Source organism: Danaus plexippus, chromosome 5, assembly GCF_018135715.1.
Source record: "Danaus plexippus chromosome 5, MEX_DaPlex, whole genome shotgun sequence".
NCBI classification, from domain to species: Eukaryota; Metazoa; Arthropoda; class Insecta; order Lepidoptera; family Nymphalidae; genus Danaus; species Danaus plexippus.
In genome coordinates, this window is record NC_083539.1 from 2,983,626 (window position 1) to 2,993,329 (window position 9,704).

Here is a 9,704-nt window from a genome sequence, read left to right on the forward strand (position 1 = left end):
TTAAAAAATGAAACGTTTAATTAATTAAAATGATATATACTTGAATGAATAATAAAATGTAACATTTACATACATTTCGGATAGTCTATCCATTTACACATCTCTCTGAAATTTATAACGCCAGAGAGTTAAAAACCAGTCGTGACCATGAAATTTTAAGCAAGTCATTATTATATATTTGTTGCGTTCAAACTATTTTAAATATAGTTATGTTATGAGTAATGCTTATGTATTTTTTGTTTCCTTATCTCCATGTGATGATTTAGTATATAACAGGATTAAAAAAATATTAAGGTGTCGGAATAATCGTTGTGGGAACACCTTAACGGTACAACTTCATCATTATACTATAATGATATCAATTATAATGAGAAGAAAAGATCGCAACATAATTTTTACACAAACTGTCATTGATTTATTTATTGAACAAAAAATTAAATTTTTAAGAAACTGCGTTCCACGTTGTCTGTTTTAAAACAAAACTTTATAATGTGGCTGTAACAAAATTATTTTAGTATTTATGACCTTTATCAATACGTGTCAATACATATGTATATTTATTTGTAAATATATCAAAGATAGATTTAATGTAGGTATACAACATGTTTTTACATCACAATATTTACATTACATCCGCTGAGGTAAGCAGTTAATGCTTGCAAATATTTACAGTAAAGTTAAAAGGAAAGGATCAAATGTCGAAGTATTTTCCAATGAAATTCTTATTTGTCTCTTCGTTGATGGCAAAAAAAAATATAAAGATAAATATTTGATAACATATACATAAAATGATTGAGATGGGATCTTAAATTTTATGAAATTTAAAACGTTCTTCACAATTGTAATGTTTTAGTGAACTGCTATTACGATTGTTAATGATCGACTAAACTAAACAAATTGGTACCTATAATACCTTTAGACAATAAGTCCTCATTCTCCACATATGTATATCTATTAACTTATTTTTCTTTAAAGATTCGATACCTTTTAATATTTTTAATATTAATATTATAACTATTTTAGTGTTAGTGGTCTCTTCGACCACAAAATTAATGTGACATTTGAAATATTTACTGGTTATTGTATACAAATGACCAGGCATACTTTTTAGACTGTAAGTTTTAAAACATTACCTCTCGTTTTTAAGATCAGTAGCAACAGTATCATTCGCTTTTACTTTCTACTCTTAATGTTGTATTTTACGGTAATGGATATTCCCTGCTATACCTTTTTGCAGCAAAAACTTTTCACAAATAAGCAAATTTTTATTCCAGCAAAATTCTCGCCTTTTTTACAACTCGGAATATGCGTACGTGTTAAAATAACAACGGGGTATATTAGGATCCTGGACGAAAGTAATATTGCAACTTATGAGATATATAAAAAATTACAATATTTTACAGATTATCTTTTTCTACAAGGATAGTATAGATATGGAATTCTCTATGTTCTTTAATGCCTTTTACGTGGGTGCAAACTTATTATTCCTTTATTCGACAGGCAGTTATAATCTTTCTTAAATAAAATAATAAAATATAGATAACAAAAAAATTTATAACTTACTATCAGATGCAGCTGGAGATATTATTGCATAATTTATTATTTTGTCTAGAATATTGACTTTGTCTGATTTAAGACGTCCGTATTACTTGCGAACAATATTTAAATTTTTTATACGTATAAACAGATAAGCAAGTCGATTAAAAATATATTAACACCTCTGATGGTAATAATAAGAGTCCGCGTCTAGGGCGTTACTGCAATATTCTCAAAACTTTAAATGAGATTAATATTTGAGATTGAAATATAAATTCAATTTAAACACTTAATATACACTGATAAACAATTGTGATATTAAACTATAAACGAGGTTTAAGATCTACATACACTTGCGTGACTCTGTGAGTTGCCAAGAACTTGTTGAAGATAAACATTAAATAGTTAAAGATACTTAGCATAATTATTACTCAAACTATTTTATGATGTAAGAAAATAAACATAACGTTTACAGTAGACACTTATGTTTACTTGAGAGACCTTTTAATGTTTTATTAAGTATACAGTATTAATTCATATTATTATTATAATTTTGTTTAAAGCGAAGCGTGAGGTGTATACGTTATTTCTCTACTTATAATTTTAGTATTGATTAGACAAAGATAACTGTACTTTAGCTATAGATTGTATCTAAACACTTCTAGTAAAAAAAAATAGTTGAAATGAAATACATCAATGTTTGACACAATTTTTTTAACATAGATAATCGGACCTTATCGGATTATCCAAATATTTTATTATATATAAGTTTACTCATGGACTGTATGTAACACTCTTTTACAGCGTTATACAGAATTATTTTCTCGTTACGGATATGATAGAGATTTTTAGCAGGTTACACTTTTCTTTAACAGAACAATGGACTACTTAAAAATTATCTCATAAAATAAATTTAAGTTTCTCAAACGTTATAAAGATTGACTAAAACTTGTTAATGCTCGTGATTTAAGACAATATATTCGTAACCTATTGTGTAATAAGATAACCCTTGCAATTTATTGTACGTAAGAAGCTAATAAGCAACCTTAATAATGAAACACATTTGTTATATAAAAAAATTGCTCATTTGAATTTCATAAGAAAATAAACCCATTTTTACCTCCGTAATATAAGTTTTTACTTAGTCAGATAATATATGGATTCCGACTTCTATTTATAAAATGTAATATTAAGAAGAACTTCAATGACGAAGTCTTAAATCAAGATTGATATGATAAAATGGAGATGAACTAACTTTCGAGAGATTTTATCATAATAAATGAAAGAAATTCCTAGATAGAAAATTTATTCTTCAGAAGATTAAATATTAATCCCTATGTTATCTCAAGAAATAAAAGACGGAACTCATTACTTGAGTATTATTGTCAATATGGAATTATAAAGTTACGAAACTTCATTAATCAACTGTTTTTAACTTAGATTATGTACCTAAGTGTAAATTAGATTTTACCCAATTCAAATGAAATCTCAAAGTAATTTTGAATTATTTAAGTTTACTCTTGAATTAATGTAGACTCCGCCGTCGCATGGACAAAGATCCTTACTTTCAATTTAATGAAAATGATTTGATTCTGTTATTATTTACAAATGCAATAATTTTAACAGATGGAATTTAATTTCTCACATTGTATTCATAAATGTTAGTTCTATATATATATATATATATATATATATCCGAAAAATTATTCCAAACGAGAAACGACAAAAATATTTTTGTTGGGACAAAACCGTGCCACAAACGTTTTCAACCCGACATTCATTAAATGGTAAGATAATTATATTTATGACTGTACTTAATATAAAATGGTGTTTATCAAGAAACAAATTTATTTTCTTTGCAAATTTTTTATCTTTTCCTTAACTTTTAATAATTACAGAAAGTGCGAGACCTTTTATAAATATTGCTCCCCCTTTCACAATAAAACGCCTTTCGCATTATTTGCACTCTCCTCATTTTGAACTTTTGTTAAACCATTTTAAATGTAAACATTTTAAACTGATGAATATTCAAATCAGTTGCTTATTGTATATTATATTTCCTTACAATTTCCTTACAAGCAACCTTCGAGATATTGTAAGATAATCATAGGTTTAGTTATCGCTTTTGTTTTACTCATGTTTTATTTAGATTGTTTACAAATGGATCTGTATACAATTTGAGATTACGTATAGCAAAAATCTATTTGATTTCACATAGAAAATAACCCCCTCCCCTCTAATAAAATAGCTTATAGTCGTATATAGGCATATATTTCAGTTTTTCCACTTTTTTTGAAAATAAAGTTTGTATAACTGACATGAATAATTGAATGCCAATAACAATAACTTTTTATTTAACAATAATTTATAGTTAAATATACATTAAAATACATATATTCTATACGGTTTCTCTGGTAATTTCAACTGTTTAGTACTTACCATGTTATTTCGCTTAGATACATAAGTGTTTCCACATTTTCGAAGAAATATGCTCCGTGCCAGACCTTAGTATCCTTATGTATTATAAATTTATATCTGTTTTGTATTGATATTGCAGACACGAAATCTAATAACTGTTTACGTAAGGAAGGTTTTGGGGATTAATAAACTGTGATTTTTCGTTAATTAAAGAATAGTCTTTTCATTAATATACTTTTTTATTTCAAATTGTGTTAAGAATCCTGAAAATAATTATGTCCGTAGAATTCTTATCATACCAGGATATTTTTTCAAAAAGCCCTTCGAATATTTTAGCCTCTCAGCTGTTCAGCTCAGCTTATTGAGATTAAATTTTAATAGTCCGGAGTAAACTAAGTTTCCATCAAATGAATAGTCAAATAATTGTGTAGGGAACATAATCGCTCATGTAATTGCATTTAGTAACATCACAATTGATAAGACAGTTTGAAGATTCAGTATTTCGTGTATTGTCTCATGGCTTCATTTTGAGTTACAACTATGTTTAATATCATCCATTAAAACATGCAGTTCCGATGCGTTTTTACATATTAATTCAATATCGTCATTAATTTTATCCACTTAATAATTTTAAAAGTACCTTTTGCTTTCTAAAAACAATATTTTGATAAAACAAAAAAGGTCTTAAATAATAATCTTGATACAATGAAACCATATAAAACTCAAAACAATCATTTGGTAAGACACGTATTTTTTGCGTGTCATGAAAAACATAGCCAGGTTTGCGGTCGCAGCTATTATACCGACAAACAGTTAAACATATTTTGTCATCTATAATCAGAGCACATTCGTCCGCAATGGTTTGCGCGTCCAGAACTAGCATTTTTATCTTCACCACGTGAAGCTTTATTTAAATAAATCAGAACATAAGAAACACCTTCCAAATACAATAATAAATATGAAAATCTTTTTTCTATTACAATTGATGAAGACATGATGTCTTAGTGTTCTAAATCATGTATAAAACTTTTTATATGAAATTTATTTGGATTTTAAAAATATTTTAGCTTTATTTCAGGCCATATTCTGAATTAAGATATAAGAGAGGATATGACTTCAAATTAAGTATGGTAAATGGTAAAACTTACGGCAGTCTTCTTTTAATATACACGTTCCTTCAGGACTTTTTACATAGCCGTTAAAGCAAGCACAATGTGTCATACAAGCGCTGCTACATGGCATCGGATACCCAAGCTCTTTGCAGGTTTTCGGTCCACAATGTGCACATTCGACAAACATTTCATTATATTCACATTCTTTATATACTTACAAAAAATATTAAATATAACAATATGATATTAAAAATATATTATACCAAATTCTTTTGCTTAGAAAAATACGAATTAAATTTAGTGCTTTGGCTGGAGCTGACATTTGACATTTAGAACTTGGATATTTCAATTCAAGATGTTACATTGAAATTGGGTTTAAAAAAAAATTACCGTGTTAATTTGATTATTATGAACCGATAGAAATGGTGTCTTTTTCTAATTTTCTAAATTTAGAAACAATGAAAAAGATTTGAATTAATTAACGAAAAAACCTACCACATGTCTTCCAGATGAATCTGAAGAAATTTACCTTTGAAAAATATTTTAGGAATACCTTGTTGAAGAACAAACATGTAATAATGTGTTTTTACAAGGTTGTTTTTTTTCGTTTAGTATTAAATGCATACTACTTTACCAATAAAATAAGACACTAAGACGATTTCATCGCTGCTGTAGTAATTAGCCTAATCACTAAATAAAATCATAGGCTATATTACCTGTGTTTACAAAGCATATCCAATACATGAGAATTGCAACTGTAAGTAAACATTTGTTCAAGATACACAAGCAATATAATTGATGAGACAGAATACACTGACTGTGATGTTGAAGCGACAAGGTCACCCACGACATTATTACACTTCTTTTCAAATATATTAGGAATAAAATGAGTATGTGCATCAGAATAAGAGATTACAATAATCACTTATACATTAACAACAGAAGTTTTAAGAATCAATGTGTGCTTTAGATTTTCAAACTAAGACCACCAATAATAAAGTAAATATTTTTATGAGTCTTCAGTTTGTATTACTTAACGCTTGAATGAATGTCCTTATAAATTGTTAGGTTTGATATATATTTTAAACTTTCGTCGAACTTGCATCACCATCATTCATGGGTTTTCAGTTCACCCAAACTGCCCCCTGGACCGATACACATAGATATAAATACCTGTAGATAGCAACCTACTAGAAATGAGCTCATTCTCTCTCTCTCTCTCTCTCTCACTCTCATAAAAGCGCTGTAAATTTTTCTGGATATGTGACAAGGCATCTGACGATAGGTGACACTTCTGTCCGTTTACTCCTCATTACGTATAAAAAAGTGAATATTACAATAAGTCATGTATTTGCATTTTATAAAACTAAAAATTACTTAAATCATTATACGAGGATAAATATAAATAATTAGTGAAATTATATGACTACATCCTTCTTATTTTTCCAACATAGTAAATTATTTTTATCCTTACGTCATAGCTGACTTAGATTTATATTAAAAACAACGGTTATTTACGCTCAAATTGATAGAAATATTATAAAATTGAAGTATTATATATATATCACGCTTCCACCAATATGAGCGGGAGTATCTATGAAAATTGGTGTAAAGACGCTGGTTGTTTAAAATATTGGTATTTTACAGTAGATACTTCTGCTTTCAAATTTTTTAAATAAGTTAAAGTTATTTATATAATTCGTTTATAAAAGCCAGAACTGCATTATTAACTTTACATATATAATGTTGACGTTCTGTGTGAATACTTATTTTAAATTAAGTACTCATTGTGACACGACATGTTAAATTTTCGTCGACTTACTAGTCACTTATTGAGTAATCGCTGAGTAATTTCTATTGACACACAATCCTTTCAAGTAAACTCACGACATATTTACAAAATACCTTAATGACAGGAACGAAGTTAATGGAATGAGCGGATTCTGTCTACTTAAGCGCATTAAGACCCAGTCGGCTCTTCAATACTATTGATAGCGTCTAGTGAAATTTCAAAGGCACATCATTATACTGTGTTTAAAAATAATACTGTCGGTTTTTTATTTCTTTAGACATTTTTTTTTCAAGTATGTTGGCTTTTCAACATTCTACTTTATTTTTAGTCATACATATATTACTTGAAGTATATGAATAAAGTGTGTGATCTGTAGGAAAAATGCATTTCTATTCGTAATAATGACATGATATTCTCAACCGGTAATACTTTAAAAAAATAATTCACGCCTGACAAAAACTACAACAATGTTTATTTTTTTTTCAAATAATGGCTCTATAAGATAGACCTTTCATCATGATTTTAATTGCTTATTAAAAATCACAAATAACTTAAAATAGTTATTTGCAGTTAAATATTTGTATTTAGTAGGAAAGTTCTAATTTATTGACAGGGGTTGATCCCTCTTAACGTATCACGACCATATCGTAGCCTTAAAGAGCTTTTAAGGGATACATTTATCTTTACTGACCCTTCATTTTAATTAATGTTACAGGTAGGCTCAATCTACTCACATAATATTTAAAATCTTAGAATACGTTGTACGTAAAAAAGCGAATAAAATCCAGAATATTAATAGTACACTTAACAAATTGCAGAAATAAAACACACCTGTTGAAAATATTAGAATTTTAGTCCATTTAATTGAATAAGTTTTAAATCTTTAATTGAACTCATTAAAATATAAGGTCAATCGATTAAAATAGTAACTTTTTGATAACAATAAAATATTAAAATAAATGTATAACACTTAATAACATTTGATTTTCGTTTAAAATCTAATAAATAGACAGGATGAGAATATTTTTTTCCTGACATTTCAACAATTTTCTTGGATTATAACTTCACAGTCACAGGATCTTGTGGTACAAAGAGATATTAATAATATATTTGCGACACTACCAGCAGCGAAATGTTACTGTTAAATTATAAGTTTTTTTTATGTTTAGGAGCTTAATTCATCATATATATGAATAATAATAGAAATCTAATTTTAAACATCTAAATTTTAACCATTATCTACCTACAATTTAGTTATGTACAAGGGTTTGTCAAATATTACTTTTCCAGTATCAAAACATTCTGCTCTGAGTGTTGCTTGTACAAGCAGATTCAGGTTTATTTGCTTCAGGCGTTTCGGAATGATAGAATAACATTTTAATATTCATATCAAATATACAACAAAATTTAATTAATATATTTACCATTTAATTTTTATTGCATTTTATGTATAAGTCATAATAATCAATTGACAATTTTGCATTTTTAAATTTATTCAAAATAACAATCTTCGTACGAATATTCCTTGGTTCAGTTTATTCTTAATTTAAACTCTTTTCTTTATTTTAATTAATTTTCTAATATGAAATTTAAATTAATTAAATCATAAATAAAATATATTTATACCGATGAAACTAATTGACCTATATAGTTTTCAATATTAAGTTAAACTTTATTGCAATTATACATATGTATGTTCCAAGCTGTAGTTATAATAGAAGTCGGAGAAAAATATTGATAAAATGAGAAAGGTCTTAAGAGTTATGGCGTGTCAGAAACAGCAGTGGAATGGAAGTCCGAGATGAAAACAGTTTTAAATTAAACTAGAACAACAGTTACGTGATTTAGAAATATTTTTCTATAACTTTCATTAAAATCACTGTCTATTTGTTATTAATTTACTAAGTAATTAATTACATTGTATTGATTCGCTTATATTAAATTAAGAATTTGAGTAATAGTAAAAATGCACTTTATTTATGTACGTATTTTTAATATGTGTACACATTTTGTTAAAATTCGTTTAAAAATTAACATATCTCAAAGAACACAATATAATAATATTAGTTTATTTGTAAAATATTAGTTTATAATAATATAATATTGGTGATTAGAATTTATAGTACATCAACATATAACATGTAGGTAATTGTATCTAAATTATAATAACATATTTATTCTACATTTCATTAAGATAACTATCACATTCAGTACCAAATATGCCCATAATCAAGGATTACGCGTAACACAATACATTTCTTAACTCTTACGCAAAAAGAATCTATTTCGAATAACCAGTGAGGCGAAAAATATTATGGTCGTTTTTCTTCAATATATATAAAATCTTCCAGAAATATTAAAGCTCTTCATGTTTATAAACTATGCTAGACTTTTGCCAGCGCCTCGTAAAGATGACGGTCATTGGATAAATTACCCACAGAACATTAGGTACTTGGAAATTTGCATAGAGATATTTTTAATTTCATCATATATAACCTATTTACAGATGTTTGTTCATTTTCATATATCTTTCGTTTAAACTTCATTTTCAGACGTGATTGTTATGTTCCCTATTGAAATCACAAGTTTTCTGTTACGGGTAATATATATACGAGCGTTTTTTTCTCGCCAACGCCTCGAGGCAACAACAAAAGAACACCCCTGGGCATGCCTACGTCACTGTACCCACATGTATGAATGGTCCATTAGTGGAATGATATTTCTTTTTACCTTGTAAACAGCGTAAATAAGTGAAAACTTTAAATAAACTCTAATGTGTTATGGTACATAAAATTTAACATCAACATTTTCATTTAATTAAGAGCTTCGATTAAAAATGTTTTAAA

The 9,704-nt window shown here is 27.2% G+C and overlaps 1 pseudogene; it reads right to left on the reverse strand.

Moving 5' to 3' along the window:
• Positions 1 to 4,144: 4,144 nt before the first annotated feature.
• On the reverse strand, positions 4,145 to 5,918 carry LOC116769243 (uncharacterized; annotated as a pseudogene).
• Between the last annotated feature and the right edge of the window lie 3,786 nt (positions 5,919 to 9,704).